Source organism: Canis lupus, chromosome 17 (genome assembly GCF_048164855.1).
Source record: "Canis lupus baileyi chromosome 17, mCanLup2.hap1, whole genome shotgun sequence".
Classification (NCBI taxonomy): domain Eukaryota; kingdom Metazoa; phylum Chordata; class Mammalia; order Carnivora; family Canidae; genus Canis; species Canis lupus.
The window spans coordinates 22,182,189-22,198,395 of NC_132854.1; the positions used below are offsets into that span (position 1 = coordinate 22,182,189).

Below are 16,207 nucleotides of genomic sequence, written 5' to 3' on the forward strand. Positions count from 1 at the left end.
CACAAATTATTTTTTCTGTTACAGCATTGATTTATAACTACTACAGCACTAACTAAAATAGCACTCATATGTTCAATATTTTAGTGTTCATTTCTCCTCTCAAAAACATTGTGTCCCCATATCTCAAACAAGGTCTGCATTTGGTGGGTGTTCAAATATTCATGAAATGTATTATGTTATTATTGTTGGTACTATTGTGTTATTATCAACTCAAAAAAATGGGAAAAATGTATAGAGTCAAAGATAAGTAGGAGAAAGAAAATAAGAAGCAGATATTAATGAAATAGAAATGTTATATTCTGTGGGGTGGGGTACCAAACTGTTGATTCTTTAGAAGAGTGAAAATACATGATCTATTAATGCAAGCTAGGAAAAAAAATTTAAAAAGCACAAAGAAGGAAAATTAGCTTTAGAAAATAGAATAATTAGGGATCCCTGGGTGGCGCAGTGGTTTGGCGCCTGCCTTTGGCCCAGGGCACGATCCTGGAGACCCGGGATCGAATCCCACATCGGGCTCCCGGTGCATGGAGCCTGCTTCTCCCTCTGCCTGTGTCTCTGCCTCTCTTTCTCTCTCTGTGACTATCATGAATAAATAAATAAAATCTTTTAAAAAAAAAAAGAAGAAAATAGAATAATTAGATTAGTAGGAGCTGCTTAAAATGTTTACGACAATGAAAACACTAATGGCAATGTATTTGAAATGGACCTATGTGAATATTTTAGAAAATATATTCTCAATTTATATAAATGAAATATGTAACGATTAATGTAAAATATGAATCAGTGGCCAAAAAGGAAATCTTTCCTACAAAAGTTTTAGGGAAAAAAAAGTGATGGCCAATAATTTTGGAGATGTTTTAACAAGCCTTTAAAGAAGCAAACAATCCTCATCTTACAAAAGCTGTTTAGAGAATAGAAAAAAAGGAAAGACTCGCCAGCACACTTTATTAGACCTCTATAACCTCAATTATAAAACTGGACAAAAATAGTACAAGAAAATAAACTTGCATAGTAGACTCATTTATGAACATTGATGCTGAAAACATGAATATACTCTTACCAAATTGAAACCTGCAATGTATGTACATAAAATATATATTTAAATTTGCTTTGTTCCAACAACAGAAAATAGCTTAGTATCAGAAAGTGGAACGGTGTGTTTATATGTTTTACTAAATAATAGAGTAATCTCAGCTGTTGCATTTAAATATTTGACAAAAATTCAGCACCCTTTCATGAATAAAAATAAAAAGAGAAACCAAGCACTTAGCAAATCATAAGTCAAAGGTTCCTTCACTTGATGAAAGGGTATTCATTAAAACCTGTCTTGAACATTATTTTTTATTGATGTAACTTTAAAAGTGTTGTAAAGGCCTGTAGTAATCCTCAACTCAAATTCCAAGTGATCTATGCTAGCACATTGTGATGTCTCTGGTGATAAAGTAGAAGTGGTCAGAGTACACAAAGATCATTCACAAGGCAGGCTGGTCGGCTGCATAGCATTTATTGAAAGTGCAATGTTCCTGGAAGAGCTTAAATGTTTCTAGGATAGCCTCTCCATAAATGTAGTGTAGTGCATATTGTGAGAGAAGGAATATGTACACAGTTTGAAGATTAATTGGAATGGGAATGCGTAGGGAAATAGCTAAACATCTTTTGTTGCATTCAGTTGAGCCCAAGAAAAAATGAGTCTAATTCCCGAAGGCTATTACTTCCTCAACATGTATGCTTCTTTTCTTTCATCTATACAGTCACACCTCATTTTATAGCACTTCACAGATACTGCATGTTTTACAAGTTGAAGGTTTGTGGCAACTCCTATCAAGCAAGTTTATCAGTGCCAGGTTTCCAACAGCATTTGCTTACCTCAGTCATTGTGTCACATTTTGGTAATTCTCATAATGTTTCAAATGTTTTCATTATTAGTATATTTGTTATGATGATCTGTGATCAATGATTAGGACTGGATGGAAGTTTGGATAATGGTTAGCATTTTTTAGCAATAAATTATTTTTTAATTAAGATATGTACATTCTTTTTAGACATAATGCTTTTGCACATTTCATACTAATGTATAGTATAAATAAACATAGCTTTTTAAGCACTGAGAAACCAAAAAAAATTCATTTGCCTTGCTTTATTGCAATATTTGCTTTATTTGGAATGATCTGGAAATGAACCCACAATATCTCTGAGGTATGCCTTTATGTCAGATACTAATTGTTTGTGTTCAATAAGTTATATTTGATGTTACTTTTCAATTTCAATATAGCTGAAGGATTTGCTTCACTCCATTACAGGAAATTTCACTAATTTCTATTTCAATATTCTTTTAAATTATTGTTTTAAAAAGTGTACGTGCTTGTTAATGCACTTATGTAAAACTTCATGGAATTTCCATAAATGTTAAACTTTGTGATTTATAAATATTCAAACAGCTGCTAGATATTTTTGATATAAAGTGTCATGTGGGAGGAACATGGTAAAATGATGGACTAAGCACATTATCAGGGCATAAGAGGTTTGTGAACAAATCAAAACTCCTTTTATATGAAAGACCATGTTGTAGTTATGTTAAAGTACACTTAATCACTTAGCAAAATAATGACTTTAATATAAAAAATATTAACAGAGGGACAATGGCTTATTTAAGAATGCGGATTAAAAATTTAGAAGAAATAATAGAAAAATCACTATTTAATAATCATCATTGTAATAAATGACTCAGGCAAAAACCATAAGCTAATGAGAAATCACTAGATTACAAATGTTGAGATATTCAAAGAGTTGGAAATTATTACATTATAGACTAGTAATGACAAAAGGAACAAAAGCTTAAATTTTATGATGGAAATATTTGGCATATACTATCTTAATCAATTGAACTCCATATTACCAATATGAGACCTCAGAGAATTACTAATGTTAAGTATTTATGCTTTTCCCTCCTTTTTGAAATATAACTGACATATAATATTGTATTAGTCCAAGTATATGAACATAATGATCTGGCATATGCATATAGTGATTACCACTAACAAGTGTAATTAACATCTATCACTTTACATAGTTATTTTTCTTCTTCTTATGAGAAGTTTTAAAATCTAATCTTTTGCAACTTCTAAATATAAATGCAATATTATTGTAGTCACCATACTGTACACTATTTAACCAGCACTTCTTTCATAACTGCGTTTTTGTGGGATTTTTTTAATATTTTATTTATTTATTCATGACAGACAGAGAGAGAGAGGCAGATACACAGGCAGAGAGAGAAGCAGGCTCCATGCAGGGAGCCCAACAACGTGGGACTCAATCCTGGGTCTCCAGGATCACACCACGGGTGGAAGGCCGCCAAATTGCTGGGCCACCGGTGCTGCCCCAATAACTGCAATTTTTTACCTTTTGAACACCTTCACGCATTTCCTCCAACCACTACCCACTGAATCTGTCTGCCATTTGTATGTCTTCTTTGGAAAAATGTCTATACAGTTTCTCTGCCTATTAGCTATCTATTCTACTTAAGTATTATATTCTTGTTGCAGAAAAAAATGATGATTTTTCTCTCTATATGATTGATTTTCACGGATTTATACCAAAACTAATGCAAGGCATAAAAAATTTCAAGAGTGTGGGGTTTTTTGTTGTTGTTGTTTTGTTTTTTTAGCCAACAGAATACTTTTTCTTCAACACTACCCATAGGTTCTTAAAAAGAACATCCAACAAGAACGTCCAACAAATAAACACTTTTTTTTTCTTTTTATGTAATTATTTATTTTATCCCCTGGCAAAGAAAGATTGAAAAATATAAAATCATGCACTACTGATTTTTAAGACTTTGGTGAGGAAAGGTAATTATTCTTAGATCAACTATGTAACCTATAGATGAACAGACATTAATATGTCTAGTTTCCTAATGAAAGTCTCTGAACTTTTCATACCAAGTGACACTTTGTGGGCTTGAATTCTCAATCCCGTGGCATTCATGTGGCTCTAAAATAACATCACTATAATTAAAATTTAATTAACAGATTTTTAAATGTTTTAACTAACATCCACAAGACATAATGTCAGAAAACCTGCTTTTATATTTAAAAATCTACAATCTAGTAGCTTGGCTAAGACAAAGTACCCAAATTTACATGCCAGATCAGAGTTAACAAAAATGTTGATTTCTCTCCTGCAACCCACTGACCCATAATATCTGCTTTTATTAGAATACCTAAATATTTTCATAAAAAAATAGTGCTGATCTCAAATTTTGGTTTCACCCCGAGTGACAGAAGCAGTTAATTTGAAAATCCCAACTTATTGTAAGCTATTGATGGGTTAAAAAATAACAAAACTGAAATTTAGGACAACTTTGCCAAGTGAGATGCATGAAAACACCAATAAACAAAAAGGAGAACTTTGACATTTTTCCAATGAAAAATTTACATCATATCCCCATAGTAGGAACTTTGGAGAAATAGGAAAATATTTCTCTCATTGTGATTTTATATGTCAGTGCATCTGAGACTATTTGTGCTCTAATGTTTGTGTATATAGTTGTTGGATCTAATTGTTATCTAATCTCGAAAAATGTCAGGAAGCACTTGAGCTACCATGCGGGCAGAGAAATCTTTAAAGAGATGGGACCTAGATTGCACTCCTAAAATGTTCTGTGCATCTTGAAGTGCCAAGTCCAACCTAGGACTATTAGATCTCATAATGCATTATTCTCCAGTGTGTATTTCAGATCTGATGAAATGTACTAATGAAGACAAAGGCTTAGAGCCTGGGTTGAAATAAAGCTATGTGGGTAAGGGTTACATTTCTTCTTAAAAAATCAAGATTAATAGCTGTATGTTTGAAAAAACAATGCACTCAGTTGGGAAGGAGGGGATTCTTGTCGACATGGTGGACTGGAGTAAAGGGAAGAGTTGCATTAAAAAATATAAAAAGTTTAGTTAATGTTCTAAGAATATGTAATTAATCAAAAGAAGAAGGAAATTAATTCCAAGTTACAAATAGAAAAAGGATGAAAAGGAACTCTGAGTGGAAATTAAGGCTAAACATTTCAGTGGGTATCAAAAGGTTATCTGCACGTAAGTTCCAGTAAGAAAACTGGCCATGCCATAGACCGTCACATTCAGCACATCTCACAGGGGGATCACACTGAGCATCTTGCATTAGATGAGCATTGAGGAAAGGCTGGTTTATCTCTGAAAGGAGAATAAATTTTACGACAGTGTCTCAGATACGAAGTAATCTGAATGCTTATAAATCAGAAATGAATTGTACAAACTCTAGATCAAAAATTAATTTTGAAATGTGGTCAGAATTTAGACAGACCATATGGATTACAAAGTATAAATAAAATCTTTTGTAAGAAGATTCTTCATTCCAGGGCTCTCAGATACAACAGAAAACAATGATACACAATAAATAATTCACAAAGAGCTAGACATAATAGGGAATCCGAAAAGGATTTTAAATTAAGCATGATTAAAGTGAAAAAAATGGGCTAGAAACTGAGAAGAAAGATTACACAAAAAGAGAAGAAATACTAAAATTCTGTAATGTGAAAAAAATCTGTAAACAAAATTGTAGTCACTGAATTAAGCAAAAAAGCTAATGAATAGACAAAATTGAATTGATGATGACTCATCACCTAAGAGAGAATAAAAAAATTGGATATAGAAATGGGATGTAAGGGAAAGAAAGCAAGTCTTGAAAGTGGGGCTTGACAGCATTAGCAATCATATTTAATGCTGTAGTCTGTGTGCATTTTTATGACCTATCAAAGCAACTTAGAACAATTCTAATTTTTTCTCTTTCAATTTAATTTTCCTGAATTATGCAACCACTGCAAAATTTGTACAGATGACAAATTTGTACATTACTATTGTGCACACTAGGATTGCAGGGACATAAAGGAAAGTGAACTGACCACCTCAAAGTCTCCACTGATGTCTTCTCAGTGATGCTTGTATCACTTTGGGAGGGCTCGGAAAGCATTGGCTCTGAACCGACTTGCTCATCATAGAGACAGAAACAGGAAGAGGAGCATGATTTGCAAAATAGCAGGTGCATGGAATAATGCCAGACAAATCCTAGTATTCCACAGTACACTTTATGGGAGGATGTTCTTTGAAGAGTAGAGTAGGGACAATAAATTTGGTCAATGTCTGAATCCCAAAAGAACATGTAGAGTTGTATGGAAGCTTAAAGAATGGAATCTTCACATGACACTGAGTTTCTATGGACATTTTATTTTGAACATTTGACATAAACATGGCATAATGTGTCAATGTTGACAAAAATAAATAGCAAAACAAAAATTTTAGGCAAAATGAAGAAGGAGATACCATGAGGAATGGCACACAGTCTGGACTAGGAAGAGTAGACAGTGTTCTTTAATTGACTTTGGAGGAAAACTGAGAAATTAAACTAGGGAAGTGGAAATCTTATGTAGAGATATCTTTCATTCAATCTAAAATAGGGATGGAGATTTATTATTTTTTAAATCTAATTTCTATTTGCCAACAGATAATATAACACCAGGTGCTCATCACATCACGAAGTGGAGATTTAAAGAGAAATCTGGGAAGTAGTGATAATATTAGAGATTGACCAGGCAACATAGAATAAGAAAAATATACAACCAAAGAGATCTAGAGCTTGCAAAAGCTAGGGCAAAAACTGTGAAAAAGACAGGAAGGGTTACAGAGTTGAATCTCTGATGAATTAAAAGAGAACAGATGCTCAAGATATGAGAGTTATTGTCCAATGCAGAGAGTTGTAAGAAAGGGAAATGAAAGAGTAGGAAATGAATTCAGGGAAAGAGGTTTTGGGCAAAAGGATATTATTGATTTTAATCATTAGGTGACCATTATTGACCTTTGTAGAGTCCGTTTTTGCAGTGATAATGGCATTTCAGTTTTTAAAGTGCTATGCCAGTTATTATCATCAAATACACTCCCCCAGTCTTCCTGGGCATATGGTTGCACCGAGTCACTGGCGAGACTTGAAATTGCAGTTCTTTTATTTATGTTATTATATTTGGAGACTTCTTGCTATTGCTTGGACTTTAGTCAAAATAAAACAGACATTAAAATCCCAAGTGGGGTGTTACTATAACAGAATCCTAAAATATGTGGCACTGGATCAATGGTTAGGCAATAAAGACCCATGAAGATTGGAACAGCTGTGACCCTCGTTATGCTATCATCATTGGTAACCTGTTGTCTCTGATAACTTGTAAAGCAGAACACATGGCTATTGAGCCTCTGTTGCCCAGCCTCTGGGGAAATGGTTGTAGCAAGTCATCGTGTGAATGTATATTGTTTGATTCTTGCTGCTTTATGCAAATAATTACAATCAAGAAAACACCTCAGGCAATACTTGACTTACTTTCAAAACAAGAGAGCAAAAGTCCAGAAATGTGAGGCTTTACAAAGTTGGAAAATCTAACTCATTTTGTATTCCTCAAAAACAGGAAAATAAAAATGTTATTTGGAACATTTTGTCAAGGCCACTTTTATGATTCCTCAGCCAAGAAAAGTTACCTAAACTTGGAGTGATTATAAGAAAATGAGTGTTGCCTTTATTCCAGCTTATTGTATAAAGAGATCTTCAAGGTACCTCTTTCAAACAAATTGGCTCCCTAAACTTATCCCACAAAATAAAATCTTAAGTCAGCATTGGAACAATATTCATAAGCAAACATTGTGATTTGTTCCTCAAATACTGTACTGAGAGGCAGGAAATAGATCAAAAGCACAATAAATTTTGAAATAATAAAATTTTGAAAGAATAATTATAAGAAATTACAAGTCTGGTCTACAAAAATCTGATTGTTTATCTCTAAAACAGTTTTCAACCTCCTAGAATTGCAGCTGCAAGAAGTAGCTTGTGAAACAGCATCTGCAAGGAGAATAGAAATTTTCTTCAGATCTGACCATAGGAGATTATTGACCCAATAAAGAACCTTCCGGAAATCAGAATCAAGTGTCAAGGAAGACTGAAAACAAGGTGATTTTTCTCACAGGTCAGCATGAATCTAACTGGCGGACTTACACAATATTCAACAAAACCAGCCTTTATTGTTTCTGCCCAGGATTTCAGCATTGTTGTGGACTGATAGACTTGCTATTCATTCTATCTTCTCAGTGGGCTCTTTTTTTTTTTTTTTTTTTTTTTAATGTAGCATTTGCTTGTTCCTGTTCTACCAGAATATATTGTTTTCACTATTAATTTTGGAGACACAGGCACAAGGGAGTGCTGCCTTGGGCTCCACACATTGTCAGGCCTGACTCTGTTCTTCAGCCTTGCTCCTGTCATCAAGGTGAAAATTCTATAGGTCAAATGCCAGTGATGACCAGCTGGAGCCCACGCTCCACTTCTAGGCCTGGGAACCCAGAATGCAGTGTCCAAACAGTCCCACATTGGCCTCCAGGTTTTCCACTTTTTACCCACATAATCTTCCTAAGAGTTGCCCACTCCATGGTTGGTCTTGGCGTAAGTCCAAGAATTGGCTAATGGGCAGCTTTGAATGTGCTTGGGACTTGCAGGCTGAGTGTCACACAATTGACCATAAAAGAGGAATGTGAAAAAAAAAGGAAGAGCAAAAAGAGTTAGGAGGTGGGAGCATTTATCTCTGTGTTACCACTTCAGAGATGGAAAAATGAGACTGAGAAATCTGAATTTCTCAAATAGGTGGCTCAAAGATATTTTATTTAATAATCCATTTGCTTAATTTATAATTTTTAAAGATTTAGATACATGTTACTTAAGCCTCCATCTGCATTCATGTTTCTGTTCCCAGAAATGGTGGGGTGTATACGGATGTGGGTATGAAAGTGAGGATGGGTATAGAGGGCAGATCCTTTGTCTGTTTGTTTGCAAGTGTCAGGTAGTAGAATCTACAACTGGATATAATGGGTAACAATGTCCATTAGCCACGTATTAGAGGCTTGGAGCTGAATGTAGCCATTGGATAAGACTTTGAGTTTTGTCCTTCAGCTAGAGAGTGAGTTAAATTTATTGGAAGAAGTGTGTACTCGGATATTTGGTGGCCATATGAAGGACTTTGGCAGTCTGCAATGTGTCCCCCCAATCCATTCCCTCTTTTCTGGACACAAGGCTGCACAGCTGTGAGCTACTTTCTTCATCCTCATACAGCTATCTTTGCCTCTGTATTTAAGATCTCATGAATAAAATATGAACAGAAATGAGAGGTATTGAAAAGACCTTACCCTCTTCCTCCTCTCTTTTTCCTGCCTAGGGACTGAAATGTTGTTGTGACAGAAGTACATCATCAACCCTTCTGAGGAAGGCAACATTTGTAAGAATGGTAGAGTATTACGTGGAAAGAAAGGAATCCATAGGAGAAAAATCACAAAGCAAAGCCTCACTTGCCTAGGCTCCTTGGACTGTTCAACTGTTCTATGCATATGAGCTAAACTTCAATTAACCTAAGGCATTTTTTTTGTTTGTCCTTATTTTCTAGCATTAAAGATTTTATTTATGTATTCATTCATGAGAGACACAGAGAGAGAGAGGCAGATACACAGGCAGAGGAAGAAGCAGACTTCCTGCAAGAAGCTCAATGTGAGACTCGATCCCAGGACCCCAGGATCACGCCCTGGGCGAAAGGCAGGCGCTAAACCGCTGAGCCACCCAGGCATCCCTATTTTCTAGCATTTAATCTTTATCCTAATAAAACTGCTTGGGAAAATTTGGGTTGATTGCTCCTTTTTTATTGCTAATCATTTGAAGTGAGTGGGTAAATAAAATTGTAATGATAAAAATGTCTGCTCTCTCTCTTTTTTTTTAATTAGACTAGATAAGTGATGGATTGTGTGGCAATAACTAACTTATAACATTGTCTTTTTGTCACATGGTTTCTGACAGAATTAAGAAGTATGGTATTAGTACTTAGTGGCTCTAAGAGGCAGGTTTATATTGTCCTATGAAGTCTCATCATGCATAGCTCCTCTATTTTTATATTATTTTATAATATAAAAATATTATACGCAATAGTGTTAGAGCTTAGAGTATTGATAATATAAATAGTATAGATTATAGAATAAATCGCTTATGTAGTAAAGAGTATATAAAGTACACAGCATATAGAATGGACTGAATACTATATACGATTCTCCGTGTGTTCATAAATAAATATATACAAATATTACTTTCCACACATTCACAGAAAGTATTTGTTTTCTGAAACTATTAGAAGATTGCATCTTCACAAGTCACAAAATAACTTTCAAGGTGTTCTAAAATTAGGTAGAAAATTATTACTTATAAGAAAACATCCAGAAATGCATCATTAACTCTCTGAATGTGTAAATAAATCTGACATTTGCTAGAAGCTAATGAGATACATGCTTCCTGTCTAACTTGTCAAGCATTCTTTTTTGGAAATCTTAAAAAGAGAAGGCTTCTAAATTTGAATAATGAGGGTGAGACCAAGTCAAAACATAGCAAAAAAAAAAAACATAGCAAAAAAAAAAATCAGGTTCCTGTCCTCTAAGAGTATTTCATGGGGAAAAGTGAGGTCTCCACTCACTGTTGGCTAGATTTGATTTCGAAGCCTCATCCTGTGAACTACTGGTTCCCATCTTAAGCAGTTTACTCCGTCTCTTGGAGCCATATCTATGCACGGCAAAATCTCAGGAGTCAGAACCAACCACGGTTTGGTGTTAGCTATTGGCAATGCTGTAAATTTTCTTGTCTTTTCTTTTTTCCCTGCTTGTCCCTCATTTCATTAACTGCTATATTCTTTCAGAATGCAAAATCCAGTGTCCCAATAGCCACTATCATATTTAGACCACTTATGTCCTAATGTCTGATAAACTAGTTTGGTTTATACCTGATGCAACCAAAGTGGATGGTTTCTAGATTCAATTCCATCTCAGATCTGTTCCTTTAAGGGGATATACTTGAACTTTTGTATGTGTGCAGAAAATCCTGCTGTACTATTTTGACCCAGAAGGCTTGGTAGGAGGGAAGGATATATGAAGTGATGGACTAAATCACTGTGAGTTATATAAAGCATGATAATGGAAGAACATGAAATGTTCTTGTCACTTATGTGTCCAAAGGAATATTAGCAGAAAGAGTATTTGACACTGACATCATGAAATTGCTGTTAACAGACACTGGTTGCTCTTTTTATCTCAAAGAGCAGTCTTTGGCTTTGTTGATCATCTCCACTATGTATTTGTTTTATATTTCAGCCATCTTCAGTAACTTACTTACAGTTTCCTTCTTTGTGTATAGTATTTTTCTTACTACTTAAATAAGATTGCTATTTCATTAATATTTTAGCCTATTTGTTTTTCAATTGTAATAAATTGTCCAGATGCAATAAATTGCTCTTTTTTACAAAAGCTTTTAAAAATATAAATATTCTTCTAAATACCACTTGGGTTGCATCCCATAATCTATTTTTATTTGTATTTGCATTATTATTCAGTATTAAGTAATCTTACGTTTTCATTGATATGGGAATATTACATATTAGGATTTATTTCTCCCATGTTATTTTTCATCTCCCTGCTATTCTTTTCTTTTCTGTGTTATGCAGATTACATGCTCATTACATGTTTTTCGTAGCATCTTGGAAATTATATCCTCTATTTCTACCTTTTAAGTGGCTATTATTGAAATTATCATGTCTGTTTCACTAAAAGTTCAAGTGAACAAATTTCTCCACCTTCTTTTCAAATAATTTGATGTCCTTACAATACTGTATTTAAGAATTTCCCTCTCTTGTCTCTTACTAACAGTATTGTCTGCTTTTCTGAGTTTGTCTTCTAGTTATCACTAATGGGGACATTCCGATTTTATAGCATCAACATATGTTTAGATTTACCCATGCACTTATGGATTGTTTTTGGTCACACACCACACATTTTCAATCCTTTCTGTGGGATAATTTTCTTTCTTTCTGAATTACATATTAAGATATATTAGAAAGAATTAATGGATGGCATAATCACCATGTTTTTGCAGAATATATATATATATTTGGAAAATTCTCTTATTTTAGTTTCATTCTGGAGTAAGAATAAAGATAATTAACTCCTCTTGTGTCGAATCTAGATTGAATTCTGTGCCTACAATACTTTGCATTTGCATAAAGCTAATTGGGCATCATAAATGTATATAGCTCCTTACATCTAATTTTAATATAATATGCAACCTAAAACTACTTTTAACCACAGTTTTAAAAAAGAGCTGTGCATTTTTACAGAAGCTTATTTCGTGGCTCCTGTGCTGTAGAGAATTGTTTGATGAACTGACAAAGTGTGCAAGACAGTGAATACATGGTTTGCAGTAATTGTTGTAGAATTTTTATTTAAGCACTTATCAATGGCAATGGAGGGTATTTAGCATTAAGGATGCAAATGAAAGACATAGATGTGAGGGAGGTATAAAGGCAACTATGCAGCTTCTTACATTATAAACTTAGACTTACTATCAGTTTCTGTTTTGCCGCTTAACTCAGTTTTAGAAGTTGCAAGGGTAATTGTCCTGCTATAGAAGTTGTTGTGAATAATTAGCTACATTGATTTTAAAGTATTAGTAAATTAAGAATAAAAATACATGTTTTCAAAAATGTGTCTAAGGAAATATAAGAAGGGTTTCATCTGACTATGCCCATTATGAAGTAGCAGTCTATTCACACTCAGCATTCATGATCTATTTCTTTGATTGTTTGAGGTCAATTGACATTACCTAATAGGGGCAAATGTTTATTGCTTTGTGTATAGATGAGATGGTGCTTTGACTTTTTTTTAAAATAATCCTCCAGAAAATGGTCTTATGTAATTATTTTTGCTAATGAAACCTTTACAATTTAACCCGCATTTTTTTGCAAGGTTGAACTGTTGTTCCAGCGATCATAATAATTTTCCCTAAAGTTACTTAATTGTTCAATAGGTATTGATATTAGTGAATTTGTTCTCCAATTATCTGCAGCAGATATATACCAAGACCCCTTGTGGATGCCCAATATTGTATATACTATGCTTTTTTCCTACATATACATACTTATGAAAAAGTTAATTTATAAATTAAGCACAGTAAAATATTATGAGCAATAAGCAATAACAAAATAAGACAATTGTAATATATACTTTAATAAAAATCATGTGAATATCATGTGTTTATTTTACTCCATTCATACTTCTTCTTGTAAAGATGTGAGGTGACGAAAGGCCTACATAATGAGATGAAGTGAGGTGAATGATGTAAGCATTGTGACCTAGAATTAGGTTACTGTTGACTTGATGATTCATCAGAAGGAGGATTATCTGCTCCTGGATCATGGTTGCCTGCAGGTAATGAAAACTGGAAAACAAAACCATAGATAAGAAGAGATTACTGTATGTTACATTTGTTCACATTCCCTTGCCTTTGTTTTCCTGAATTGACATTTCTTACTTTACTTGTAGGCCTGAATTCTTGGGATTTCAGCAAACCTCTAAGATGTCTTGTGGCAGATGGATTTCTGCCTAGGACAATATTTGTGAGAAGAGGCATGCCTGGCAGGCTCAGTTTTGACTTTTGACCTTGGGGTTGGAATTTGAGCCCCACAATGGGGGTAGAGTTTATTTAAAAACAAATATTAGCCACTCGTTAAAAGCTCAAAAGAGTTTTGATGATTTAATGGAACTACAAATTTTGACTCTCTTTGAAGTGAAAGATCACTGATCTCAAGGAGCACACAACACAATGAAGAAGGAGGTGAATGCTCCACACTTTATATAATCCAGAGTGATAAAATATGGTAAAAGCCCAGGCAGGCCTAATCACTAGACTTGAAGAAAACTGTGGGTGCTTCCAGGAAGGTTCTTCAGAATGAGTAAATTATAGGAAATTATTATATTAAATGGTATATTTTCTTCTGCGCCTAGAAACTGATAAGGGAGATTCAGCAGTTCTGTTGAACAGCTTCTATTCCTTATTTGTTCCAAGAAGTGAGCATACAATTTGGTGTTGTAGCAAGCATATTTTCTACATGATCCCTTATTGCACGATAGCTTCTTATGCCACAAATACACAAACCTACAAATGAAACAGACAAACACACACACACAAAATCCCAACCTTGCTATTCTTTGGTCAAGAAACTGAATATGAATGAATGGGGAGAAACTTGAATCTTCCACTTTCCCTTCTTCTTGCCTAGGCTTGGACAAAGTAATTAGAACAATTTTACTCTGAGGCTCCATCTTAGAGTAAGGCTTAAAATTATTGAGGGAAACACAATCTTGTTAGAGAATGGGGAAAAAAATCATACTTCAAATCTAAAGTGTGTATCAATAATGACAGCCAAGGAGCAGAAAATGTGAACCACTGACTAGGGAGAGGACATGAAAAGAAGAGACTGGAGCCCTAGATGGCAGTTTTATGGAATATGAAATTGTACTGGCCCTTAATTCAGAGCCTAGGGAAAAATAACCAAACCTCCTAAAATGTGCTTTAAGGCTCATATATTCCAGGAAAAGCATATAAAAAGAGGCTGCAAGATAAAACTCCACAATTCTAATTTTGCAACATATATGTGAAAGCTGGACATGGTGTGCTGTTATCTTCTCTGTCATGTTCATCTTTCCTTCCCTCCTTATATTTTTTCTTCTACTCTTCCTTCTTTCTTTTCTTCTTCAGTGACTCACAACACTAGTCTCTGGACGGACCCTGTGCTAAACACACTGTACCATATGTACTTAGTGACTTGGTGGCTACACTTAGAGTATCTAATCTAAAACAAGAGAATCCCAAGAAAAGAGAAATTAGGTTGATCAACTTTCTCAAATAAATAGTAGTTAACAATCATATCAAACTATGAGAACCAAATTCTTTTTTTTTTTTTTATTATTTATTTATGATAGTCACAGAGAGAGAGAGAGAGGCAGAGACACAGGCAGAGGGAGAAGCAGGCTCCATGCACCGGGAGCCCGATGTGGGACTCGATCCCGGGTCTCCAGGATCGCGCCCTGGGCCAAAGGCAGGCGCCAAACTGCTGCGCCACCCAGGGATCCCGAGAACCAAATTCTATGCCTGGCAGGCCTATAAAATATTAAGCTCATAAAGAGGAGGGTTTTAATTTGGTGTGAGAGATGCATCCAAATGTTTTATTTTTACATTTGAAAATACTGTACTGCTTTAGGTAATTCAATAAAATCCAAACAAAAATTCTTTCAAGAAAAGTAAATACAACTTCCACCAGGTGCCAGTTTTCTGTTAACAATAAGCAAAATGGAAGGCATCTGTTTTAAAGCTGTTGGCATAGGAAAATAATCTCTTTAAAAAAAAATCAGGCTTTATTCATTTACAAGTAGATCAGAAAGGGAGATGGAACATGAGAGACTCCTAACTCTCCTAACTGGGGGTGGTGGAAGGGGAGGTGGGCGGGGGGTGGGGGCCACTGGGTGACAGGCACTGAGGGGGGCACTTGATGGGATGAGCACTGGTGTTATGGTGTTGGCAAATTGAACACCAATAAAAAATAAATTTATTAAAAAATAAAATAAACAAATAAAAAGGTAAAGATGGAAAAAAACAAGTAGGAGACAATTTTTAGCCTATTATAATAAAATAGATTTTCAGGAATAAGGTTGTTGATTTGTCCAACAAAAGAAAAATTCTCCATTTAAAGCTTATGCCATTCAAGTAGAATGCACACTGCTTTTCAATAGATTATACACTGACACAATGTGACATTTCAGATTATCAAATCACATACAATAATCTGAGATCATACACAATATCACACTTTAATTATAACTTCAAAGACAGAAGTAGTCATGAGATACCAAGTGAAGCAATAGTATGTCTAGACTATAGACCTAGTTTTCCATTTTCATACTTACCCCATTAGGAAATATTGAGTTCTAGATATACTATATGGGTTTTCTAGGTGATATCTGTCATTATCGATTACATAAACAGTAGCTTTTTTCATAATGAGGCATATTCAGCTTATGTATGTCAATGGTTTCTGTGACATATTCCAGGGAGCTATGCACCACCCCCATCTATGGATTACAGGTTTGCATGTCATTCATTAGCAATTGTAGTGAAACTGGACACATTATGTTAATGAACACCATGGAAACACTTGTTAAATTTATCTGTCATTAGCATATTTTCAATGAAAATTGACCAGTATGAATTGCAGATCTCTGGGTAATTCTTTTCTTCT

At 34.5% G+C, this 16,207-nt stretch overlaps 1 long non-coding RNA gene across 1 annotated transcript; it reads left to right on the plus strand.

Moving 5' to 3' along the window:
* The first annotated feature begins 7,833 nt into the window (after positions 1-7,833).
* LOC140608324 (uncharacterized) lies at positions 7,834-9,835 on the plus strand. The gene is made up of 2 exons (XR_012010340.1): positions 7,834-8,032; positions 9,269-9,835. It is a non-coding gene; the product is annotated as an uncharacterized lncRNA (long non-coding RNA).
* Positions 9,836-16,207: the final 6,372 nt, after the last annotated feature.